This window comes from Ambystoma mexicanum, chromosome 1q, assembly GCF_040938575.1.
Source record: "Ambystoma mexicanum isolate Mex_15411 chromosome 1q, UKY_AmexF1_1, whole genome shotgun sequence".
Taxonomy (NCBI): domain Eukaryota; kingdom Metazoa; phylum Chordata; class Amphibia; order Caudata; family Ambystomatidae; genus Ambystoma; species Ambystoma mexicanum.
This window is the reverse complement of record NC_090922.1, coordinates 413,477,685-413,490,234: the sequence shown is the minus strand read 5'-3', so window position 1 is coordinate 413,490,234 and position 12,550 is coordinate 413,477,685.

The following is a 12,550-nucleotide window of genomic DNA, read 5'->3' as shown; positions in this document are numbered from 1 at the left end:
TCTCCTCAATTTTGAGGAATTGAAGTAACTCTATGAAATTGGTCACTGAAATGTGGCAGTTCAGGAAACATCTATGCACTCCTTGATTTTCTGAAATGAAGACAGTGCCATAAATGTGTCTGAACACAAACCAACATCATTCTTCATGTACAGGTTTGCAAGTGCTTTGTGAACTATATGCCGGCTTGTGAAAGAGTTAAGCATGTGGTGGGTGACTTCTGAACTAGCATGCTGCTGCTGAATCCCATTAATCCATAAGCACATTTTAGATACCTTTACTCAGTGTAGTGTTTTGCAAAGAATTTGCAATTTCTAGTGAAAGCGTAGTCATTTGGAAGAACATGAAATATATACTTAGCAAGCCAGTGCATGAGGCTTCATGGTCTAGAGGGAATTACTCCCTTTTATTTGCCTTTTGGTATGAGGTCATCTCCTTGTGAAACAATATGTGCCACTTAGTAACCTATATTATTAAATAAAGCAGCTTTGTCTACTTCCCGAAATCCTTCAATAACCACCAGGGAATAGGGCATGAGTTAATCTGGCAACATTTTTGCCTAGCTGACCATTGAAAAAATGCACCAAAGAAGTATTTATTGAGCATTCTATAGACTTGTTGAAAAGATTTTTGATACTGCTTGTTTGAGAGGCTCTGAAAGTCTCCTTGCCATAGGGGTGCCTGGAACTCTAAGCGCTGATGATGAACGGGAGCACTGACAGTTCTCTGCCATCTTGAAGGTGGAGCGACCATGGTGCTTGATACTCTCCTCATAACTGAATCAGGATGGGCTTTAATAGCTCCTGCACAATCATTGTATTCTAACTTGACTATAAGCTCTGCTCCTTCAGAATAATTTCTAGCAGCTGACCCACTTTCACTGTTTTCCTGAATAGCATGTATCCCCTCCATGATTGTTTCCCAATGGATTCCATAGTTGCATGGTACCATAATGTTTACCAGTCGTTTAACGACACACATTTTTTTTCAGATTGTGCATATATCAATATCATCCCTCTCCTAATCCACAGCAAAAAATATCCGAAGCTGGTGATTTGGCCTTCTTCACAGTGGCACAGTCACAGATAGAGCTTCCATCTTGGGTGCTGATGCTGGTAGATACACTGAACAATAGATAACCCTGGCCCTCATAATGTTAATCACAGCTGTCTTGTATAGCGTGGCCAGGCTCCTCTAGCAGTCACCCCGATTATATTAGTAGAATACACTTGGGCCTCTCAGAATTTCCCAGCTACAGGAATGGAAGACTCAGCCGTGGGGCAAAGTTGTTGTTGTTCATTAGCAAACAAACTTAACAGGGATCACATCAGAAGAACAAGTTTAATCTAGAGCTCTCAGCTTCTAAGAATGTCTCACCCGGTTTTATCCTGGTGTGATGTCACAAATCCAGGTCCCCTCCAGGAAACCTATCAGATATTTACATTGGTCGGTTTGGGTAAGTTATAAATATATATAAAGAATGTTAGTTTCGGAATTGGTTTCCAGTGGCTCCTCCTAGTACCACCTCTACTATCACCCATCTACAACATTGCAGGATTACCATTGGCCCTTGCAACAAATGACAACCCCACGTGAAAGGTGAACTTAAAATGGGCAGAATGTGTGCCCGCAGCTCTGGGACCATAGACAGTTCTCAGACTGAATGTACTTCTTCAAGGTAATAAGAAAGAACATGGAGGTACGGAGCATTCCCTAATGTTGCTATTGTCTGATCACCCAAGCCTATGAGAGTGCAGTCAGTTAACGAATTGTGGGCAACATTTGTATCTTCTTCTATCTGGCTCTCTGGGAACAGTTATCTCTGTCTGCGTCGCGCATGTCGAGAACACGAAATTAAGCCTTCTTGTCTGTAATTATGTGGATTTTAGCCTGAATTTCTGCAGGTGGCTCACTATCTTGGTAGCTGGAATTTTCCTGCTTCCACTTTGTCCTTGGCTGAGTGTCCTGTTTCGGCTTGCCTCAGGTTGCAGTGATCATGTCAGCTTGTCTGTGTAGTCAGAATCTGTCTCTGCTTTCTTGTTCGTTTCAGAGGCCTATAGCTCCTATAGTCTTCCTTATGGCTTCTGCATGTTAGTCAGAGTCAAATGTGCAAGCTAGATATATTAATTCTTTGCATCTTATGATTTCAGCTTTGACAAAAGATATGAATATAGAGATATGTATGTGTGTTATTCCTCTGCCTAAATGGGTCATAAGCATGTGGTTCATGCCTCTATGCAATAAACTAGTGCAGGTCCATGTAGCTGAATGGATGAATATGCGCTTCATGTATAAACACGGCTGCGTCATGATGTCAGTGATGACGTAATTGGTTTCTGGTTTCCCAGTAAGTTGATCTGATTGATTGATGTCAGTTCCATGTCATCCAAAATATCAATTGGGTATGGTCTGAATGGTTTTTTAGGAGAATATTGCTTTCCACACCTGCGATATATCGATGATTGCAGTGATCGGCCCAAGAGTGAGGTTCATCTATCATTTCACTGTAGACACATGTAGATGTCGAGAGTCGCGTGGGGGACATGTGGTTCAGATTTGGCCCTTCATCTACACTCTATAGCTACTAATGGCCTTTAAGTCAAAATTATACTACTTGCCCTATTGTGGCTTCATATCATTTTTTGGGCAAAATAAACAAACATATCACACTCATTGTGTGTGTCTGCTGCTCTGTAGCACTTACACTCACATGTCCAGGTAAAGGATCAGTATCATTATATTTTTATTATTTTTTGTTTCAGTGCATATTGGCTTTGAAACCAATCCTTCAACATTAATCAAGAAATAATTAGATACAAACAATGTACAATTAAATGGCAACAGAACAATTCTAACATTGTAAAAAGTATAAATAATAAAAACAGTTAATGAAAACAGTGTACTACATCGATAATTAACTTACAAAGCTAAAAGCTTAATTTCATATATGACACGCAGCTGCAGCTATTACGAGGCTGTCAGCTGAGTAAATAGTGCTCCAAAATTGAACAGACTCGCAACCAGTAGCAGAGCTAATGATGTCACTATAGCCCTTACTATATTTCTCACATACCACTGGCAGCAGCTTTAGTCGACGCCAGTACCATTCCTCATAACGAATGCCTCATACTCAATTGTAGGCAAGATATTAAAACAAAAGTAACATATAAAGTGCCTCAAGTCGCGAGTGGGCACGGTTTTAACAAATATGAGCAATGGCTATTAGGGCGAAACCCTTGACTGATGCACTCAGCATATCTTCTTTTGGAGTTCAGGTTGGCAATGTTTTGTGATCCATCCCAATCCACGCTTGTAGTGTTCAACTCTTGAAAGTAGTGAACAAATCTTCAGGGAAGGTAAGGCCAATAGAGGCAAGATGAAGGGTGACTGACTGGTTTAAATAACAAATAATCCCGGTTATGGGAGTTATTTTGCCTATTCCGTGCAATAAGGCTGAGTAGCGTATTACTCTCCTTGCCGGCCAAACAGAGTTTAATAAAAAACGGTAGTCCATTGAATCATCCAAGGGACCAACAAAGAAGGCAAGCCAAGCTCACACCTCAAGGCCTCCACAGGTACAGCGTTAGGCACATCCAATGATGAGCTAAGGGGTTTTACAACAAGTTTATCTAACCAAGTGATCAGATTTGATGGTAAACACCCTAAACCATATAGAATGCTGGGGATTATTACAACCTTATAGATGTCCAAGAAACCCTCAATGATATGGGCCACTTTCCTGGCAATGAATCTTCGAATGACCAGCCACTTCTTGATCACCGTCCGGTTGACATTTTTGCTAAGGAATTGAGGAGTAGGGCGAAATAGGATGGGGATGCCCAAGTAGATATAGGAGTTTACTACATCCAATGCTGCCCTCTCCAATCTCCAGGAAAAACACTTTTTACTACCAGACTGCCTGCGCATAATCATGATTATGGTCTTTGTGGCGTTCATTTCCATAGTGTTCTTAGAAGCAAAGGTGGACAAGGCATCAATGGAACGTTGCAATCTGATTGGGGTGAGATCTAATAACACTGTGTCGTCTGCATACGCATTCCGAGGTACGGTCATCTCCACGATGTGAGGGGGGAAATTACAAGATCTTGTAGCAGCGCTTGAACTCACATGTCCAGGGATAGGAGCAGTATCATTATAGTTGTCATTATTAAAGTTTGTTACCGGTTTTTCCACTTTTATTTTTCCATGGCCTGCGGACATTCATAGAAGGTCACTTGCATCATTATCTTAAAGAATGATGGCGATAAATGGCTGCCCTTAGCCTATTGCCCACTTCAGCACTATTCCCAACTTCATATGACCTTGTAAAGGCGTGCAGAGGAATCTGATGCACTACTGAACAAGACTAGAGCAAAGCTTACAACAGTAAATGAACAAATTACAACTTGCACCAATGTTGTGAAAGTTTGCACTACTTTACATTTTACAAAATTAGCAAAGTTCCAGGTTTTCTTTCTCACTTACGATTTTGCATTCTACAATCCATGTCCACTTTTCTTTGACATCCCCTTTGACCTTGAAGTAAACATTTGCAAACAATCATTTCAGCGGTGTTTTTCAGGAATATTCCTCTGGACCAATTAGGCTCAATGGGAATGCATTAGCAGATTTAGATTTTGGGTTGGCCCTGTATGCAGAAGGGCATCATTATAGCATCTCTACAGCACAATTTATTGGTCTAATATATTAGAAACATAATTAAATACCCACAAATGTGGGAGTATTTAATGCCACAAATGTGCAATGTATGTGAAGTTATGCACAAGTTCACAAAGTGTGAGTAAGCAGGAACCCGCAATGATATACTCCCATACCCTCAACGTCATATTCATCAAGACATTCGACAGTAAATTAATAAAACTCCTCCAAGTTAAACCGATGTTTCGCAGATGAGAAGAGAACACCAGCAACTTGCAAAATGTACTCATCATATTCATTATTTATCTCAGAGACATAGGGCCTCATTCCGAGTACGGCGCTAACCAATGGCGCTATTAACGCCTTGGTTGACGCCGTACCCGGACCGGCAGCGCCTTGGTGGATGGCGGAATTACCGCCCCATTCCAAGGGTGGCGGGGCGGTAATTCCCCAATCCCCATTTACCCTTCCCCATTCCCATTTTTGCCCCATAGGGCATAATGGGAGTGGGGAAGGCGTTAATTACGCCACCGTAAATTACGGTGGCGTAATTAACATCAAGGTCCCTTAGCGCCATGGTTTTTAACACCTGCTAAAAGCAGGTGTTAAAACCTCCAGGGCGCAAAAGGAACTCGGAGTATGGGCCACCGCTCTCGTTAGCGGTGGCGGCTATCCCTTACCGCCATACTCGGAATGAGGCCCATAGTTATAGGTAAGTTCAAAACTGTTGGCTTTACCAATGCTTGTTTGTAACATGACTTCAGTGAAGGACATGCAGAGTGCTCATAAATCGAGTGGCTGAAGGCAGACCTCGTTAAGACAAACATTGTACACCAGTAATAGGTTTACAACTCCAATTAAGCCTTTAACTTGCAGCAGACTGCTTTCAGAAAACATTGGTATATACTTTGAGTGCAAAGTTTGAAGGTAAGGCTTGAACAAAGACAGCTTAAAGAGTTCCCATGAGGAGGTGTTTTGGATGGGGAAGGGCAGGAACTGTGTGGGAATGGCCATAAGGATTAGCATGGAAAGGGTCAAAGGTTGGGCAAATAACCAAACAATACCTACAAGCTTTGTGCCCCTCCTCATATGCCATTTCTCCGTGTCTGTACTCTGATGCAATAGTTTCATCTTATAGGGGTCGCAAACGACACCTAGGAGCCCAAACTAAAAAGAAACATTCAAAAGATACTAACTGGCATACTTTAGGATGCAAAATAAAGAAATAACATTTTCTCCATTATTAAAAATGTTGCATAGAGGCGAGAGCTAAGACAATGGTCCGGTTTTCCCACGAGCAAGTGGAGGCCTTGCACACTTGAGCCTGAAACCCCGTAGAGTATGTGGAGTGCCTGGTCAAAGATCATCTCTGATCTTTGGCGAGCCATGCTGTCTACTCTTATCACTGGTCCTCGAGTTATCTGAGAAATGTGCAAGATGGACGTTTTAGGCAGGGTGAAAACATCCAGCACATCTGCAGGAAATCTTGATTACAGCCAGATGCGAATATATACGAACACACAAACATCTAAAGAGGAACAAATATTATTCATTGTGTGTTTGTTATGAAACTGGATCTGGTTCTACTAAAGTTGCATCATCCAGGTTTTTTCCAAACGTGACTTAATTGAAACCGAGTGAATAACATGCTGCATTAAGCCAGATGCAGAGTTTCTGCTTCGCATTGATTTGTTAATACAAACAGGCAACCCTACGAAATGCTGTTCCGCCGATAAAGATCGGATCTGAAAGAAATTTTAGCCACCGGAGAATTTGGTTGATGTCAATATGTGCATGTTTTTCATTGAAAGTACACGAGAAGTCATGTCAGATGAATACAGCGTGATTCACAGGATAGCCACTGCATGTCCATTCATGGGCAAGCTTAATGATCGTGATCCTGTCATGGATGGACTGGGAACCAAAAGCGGCCCTGGCAATAATGTTCAAAGGGGCCCTATATTACACATGTTCAGCAACCCCAATCTCTTTTCCTATGGGAACATTTGGAAATACCACCCAAAAGAGGCCCAGTGTGCAGCGGCCTACCGGGAAATCTCCAGAGTTCCTGATAGGCCAGTCCACCCCTGGATCCTGCATGGGTGACACCACTGACCTGCGCTGTTTAATGACCTAGACACAATGGCGCAAGCACAAAGTTCAACTTGCGCTCATCGGGTGGCTTGAGCAAGAAGCTTTTTGTGAAATAAAACCGGCTGCTGCTACCGTGTGGATGGCGCTGAATAGAGAATTTACGCAACTGTGCCATTCATGAAACTATAAAGAAAACATTTGTTCTTAAATCTTCAATCCATATTGTGGATGGTCTTTATATCAAAGATGTGGACCTATTCCACAGTCAATCCGCATCCTGATGGAGAGTGTAGAGCTGGAATGTTGTCATTGTGTAATATGGCAATGATGTGTTTGAGGGGGTAACAGCCCCCTGTCCTGAGGCAATGGTCCGAGCGAGGGCATTACATGAGGCAGCAGCCGTGACGAGAGAGTACTTCATGTAAAGGCATGCATGCCAGTAAGATAGCTCAGCAAGTTGAACGCTCACTGCTGTGATATGTGTGTGATCTGCATGTTTGAATCCCAGCAAGGCCACCTCAGCCTTTCAGCCTTCCGAGGTGGGTAAATGGTTGATTGATATTGTATGTAAATATGTTCTATGTAAAGCGCTTTGGCGAAGGTGCTATGTAAATAACACATCATTATCATCATACTGCGTTATAGTCATCAGCGGATATGTCCAGAAGAACAAAAACATAGGACATAACTGAGGGGAAACCATGTGCGTCACACGTTTCACCGTTTTCAAAAGCACCTGCAACGCAGAAGTGCGCGCAGCGTGTCACTGTAAGTGCATACTATGCAGAGGGAGAAGTGCAGATCCCTAGCTGAAATTGGACAGCGTGAGGAAAGGAGCGGATGAGCAGGTGAGTAGCTCCAGGGATGCTGCGTGAAGGAAGGCCAGGCTGGCAGTTCAGCAGGAAAAGGCTGGGAGGTGGGAGTCCACTCATGTGAGTGTGGCACACGTATGACTGCCATTATCACATGTAGGTTGCAATGGTTTCACTTCCTGCACAGCTGTGCCTCATTTGGCATACATTTTGCAGAACAATTAGAGGGGTAAGCACTTTTTCCACTGGTCTGGCTGAACGTTGTTGGAGAAATAGTGCGAAATCATCAAATAATACCCAAACTACCGCCACACAGGTGACTGCTTTACATCACCTGCCACGTGACTCATGCCATGCAAACCTATCTATTGCAGTGCAGTGGAACCGTGGCATGTATCAGGTGTAAAGGGGAAGACGCAATTATTCTTTGTATAGTATTAATAGCGTGCTATAATCAATAATGTGGCTTTTCACATGCATCCAAAGAAAGAGAAATAAAACATTTTATTCTAACAGCATACAATAACCATCCTAACAAATAGGCACCTTCATCGGTATACATCCTAATCAGTGTCTGGAACATTAAGTTTTACATGATCATTCAATGTGATAAAACCTAAAACATGCAATACCTTCAAATCTGTTGTCAATTTGATGACTGTATGAGTGTTAGCCTACCACTCCCAGATTGCTCAAGGTCTGGTTCTATTAAAGCTGTCAGTACCTTTACAATAAATCGAGCAGTGAAAAGCAGTTTGGGATTTTTTATATGCATTTCTGCCACAGAGTTGGGGGTTAGTGTGTTACTAAGGACACACTTCTTAGGTCTGTGACCACTGAACATGCGGGGAAGACGAGTCATTGAACAGTCAGACAGCAACCCCAGATTGTACATCCCAAAAACTGTCCAATCTGGGTGCACAATGGACAGTCCAAGGGGTATATTGGCAAATAAGACTTTCTAATGTCCTGATTCAAGTCACAAGGAATGCATTTATCTGATCTTCGCCACTTCAATGCACATCTTGGCTCAATATTAGATGTGCCTTTCGTTCAGTTACAGAAGTAAATAAAATCCACAACCTCTGGGACCTTAGGCACATCTTCTTAACATTGAGAGTAGTGCTTTCGCCCAGGTTTGCTCCCACTTTGTGAGGTCAGTTGATGCATTATGATCTCGTATTCAATGTCAACACTACTGAATCCAAATCATCTCTCTGGATCAAAGCATCCTTAGTGTTCCCCACCGCATCCTGAGAATTCGGCACACTCTTCACTGCGCTACTCCATTATCATTGCTGAACACATGGAGCCACTATCGTTTTCCACACAACAAATTTGCCACAGCCATTCTCCAATGTAGCGTCGGCCATTAAAGTGGATACACAGCTGTTTTGGAGTCAACTGCATGTCCAATAACGGGAGGAATTCCATTGCCTGGGATAGGAGCAAGCTTCTTAGCTCAAGGTATCAGATTATCTGAAAAAAAAACATATCTGCTCTTTCCAATTACTGTTCAAAACCACGTCTTTTCCATTTCCCTGAACAGTTGTTTGGTATTAGGCTTGCTAGATGTGTTTCCAAGACGTCCGTTTGTCTGTTCCCACAGGCACTAACTATAGTTGCCCGTGAGGTCTCTCATGGACACAAAACCAGCTATGCCAACTTCTGCTTATTCATGAACTCAGCAAGATCTAATGTATCCTATAATTAAATAGCTAATGCTATGTGATTATGACTCGGATGGGTGCCTCTCCTTTTTCTGTGTGTTCCATCTTTATCTCTGGGACTTTGCTCCTTGGTAAGGCAGCTAATGTGCTCGGTCTGGTGGTTTCTCATGGCAGGGTTTTCCACAACAAAAAAACCCATTTGAAATGAGGAGGCTGCTCCATGAACCATGGCGGCTGCAACCAGCCAGTTAATTGGTTCCATTTTTCCCGATCTTTCTGGGTTGTAATATCCTACGCAGCGCCAATTTTCCATCATTAATGTGGGAAGCATTTGCATATCTAACCATTGCAGGGCCTTTGCTATCTGCTGCTCTTGAACCCTTGAATGGAAGCACCATTGTTCCCCGTGCCCTTCAGCATATCGGATCAAAAAAAGTCAAAGAGATAATTTTTCTTTCAATGATTTTGTTTGTGTATGTGCGCGGGCGCGCGATTTAGAGAAGTAATCACACGGACAGTCTTCTTGTAGATAATCTCTTGCTTGGCATGTGTTAAAATTCGAGGACGCTGAGACCTAGATAAGGAACTGAATTTTGAAGAAGACAAAAAAATCAGCCTAGAGTGTGGTGTGAAAAAGAAATACTTTGCCCTTAAGCTCACAGGGCCCACAGGAGGGGACTGTCACTTCTTTCTAAAGAGGTGCATTTTATGCAAGCCAGATGCATTTTGTTTTTCTCTGAGGGGGATATGATTAAATTATTAGTAACAAATGTAAACTGAGAGCTACTGGAATATTCTTTCCAATCCGAAGAGGGGCTTTGCTATTTCTTCTTCTTAAGAAAGGTGCCGACCTTATCTCCCTCTCTAAGCTTTGCGCGCACATGTCCAACATAGCTTATTAATAAGAGTGGTAGACTTTTGTTTATTGCGTTCAATAATGGCGAATATTAATATAAATCTGACATTTAAATTCCGCTTAGTGCAGGGATATGGATGATATAAATGAATAGCGCTTTACCCCAGAGCATCACGCCCCTCGGTCTGCATAGTCAAGCATTGAAGTTTTCAAAGTAATATTTTTTTTTTCCAGAGGAACCAAATTGTGAAGACATCTGTTATGTTATTAATTTCACATAAATCTTAAGCTCCTCAAGGCCTGAAATGAGGCTTCATTCAAGCCGAATTAATGAAACATGATTGTAAGTCCCTTGCATGGAAATGCTGTCACACAGTATTGAGTTGCTTATAATCACTGGGTAATCTCGCAGGCTGTCAAGGGAGAGCTACTTTAAACCCCTCCATAAAACAATATCTGAAAATATCAGTACACTAACTTTATCCTGAAAGATTAATAGCAGATGAGAATTTCTATGAAATGAATCATACTTTCTCCGTAAAGGATACACGCATTTCCAGTAAATGCAGATTGATGAAAGCGCTCCCTGGTACATGTTAAGGCAGCAAACTGTGGGGTGACTTTCTTTCAATATTTAAGAGTAGCAAAAACATCAGTCACAGAAGCGTCTTCGCCTCACTCGGCTGATTGCCGCGATGCACATGGCATCCGGGCACAGTGATGGCTTGCAGTTGACCTTATTCCAGTAACCCATTGTTGTTCTCTGCTTCTTGGGGGCCCTGCCCCCATCATGTGCCACTGTGCTGCCGTAAGGGAAATGCCATTTCCTTCCTCGCACTTACGGGCCGTGGTGTCCACGAGCAACGGCGTGACAGCGTCACTACGCTGGGCTTCTGAGCCCCTATTATATCATTCAAAACATCTATCCAACGCACCTGTCCGCATTTAGCTTTGACCGTCAGGTCTGGTCTGTATGTTTCATAGGCCGTGTGGGAGTCAACCTACATCCTCCACCAGAGATGGTGTAAGATGGCGCATTTTAGCGAGTGATAGGCATTAGTCTGAGCCTGAGTGGAGCAGTCTTCCTACAGTAAACCGGATGCCCTCTGGTAGCACGCTGAGTAACTTCTGTGGTGTCAGGTCTTCCCATAGATGACGATGCAACCCACTACGTACATTATGTATTCAGTATAAAAGCCTGGAAATCATTGTCTTATTACAGGAAAGTTGTGACTTCACACGAACATGACATCACAGCTGACGCGTCGTCGGTTTTTAGGCTTCAGCTTTGACGTTCCAATGCCTGCTGTTCGAGCCAGTGCATAGAACTCCAGCTGCCAGCTGTCACTGCTGCATTTAAAGCCGTGACGCGCTTTTCAAATTCTGTACTTGTTATTTTAAAGCACAAAATGATAAAATGAATTGAGAATACGTTATTACACTGCTCATACTATTTGTTTGCAACATATTACAATTTGCATGTTAGCTTTTTAAAATCCAAATACATTCTACATTAATTATGTTGAACAGCACACGGAAGCTGTATTACATTAGATTAAGCAAGGGGCCAGGTAGTAAAGGGGAGGAAAGTGCGAGGCCAATAAAATCCCTCTCACTGTATTTGCAAGTCACCTTGCAGTTAGATAACCTTATGAAGGGACTCCGCCTTTGACCTTGTTCCTCTGTTTGGTCACAGGACTCCTAGGTCACGCAATATCCTTGTGACGTATGGTAGCGGGTACTTTATCCTATACATACTTGCCGCTAGCCGCCCACCCCCCCATGCCTACCTTTCTCTTTGTTTGAATGTTCGCAAATGTGCTTCTGAATGACATACTGTTGAGCACAAGTTAACTCAACTTCCTTCTTACCTTTTCAGAAACTTGTCATTGCCCAGAATGTCCCGGCCATTGCTGATGAGGACCCTAGTGGCCAGTGATAGCTTTGTGTGATTATCAGAGGTCATCCTCCCAGTGGTTCTGCTACAAAGCAATATTATTTTCCTCTTCATGTTTGCACAGGAATTGTCTTGCCCTTTTTTGTACACAATGCCATCACGGTGTTCGCAACATTTAGGTGGCACCAAGCAGAAATCTCCTATCCCAATCCTATTGCATGAACATATGAAACACAGTAGGGATTTTTGTGTTAGATTTGTGCCACAGTGGGATGCTTAACAATTCCCTGAAGCTTGGTGGGATAGCTGGAGCCACATCCATATGAAGCACAGCTAACGTGTTTAGTGGTGGTTTTGTTTTTATTTGACTCAATTCCACCTGGCCCATAGTGTATCCTAAAGTCCTGCAACCTTCGGCTCTCTAGATAATTTTGGACTACAAGTCCCATGACCCTGACTCATTGATTATGCTGGCTAGGGATGATTGGAGTTGTAGTCAAACTGCTATTGTGACATGGATGCCCTCCGTTTTTCATCTTTTCTGGACAATTTGCTTGCCTTTTC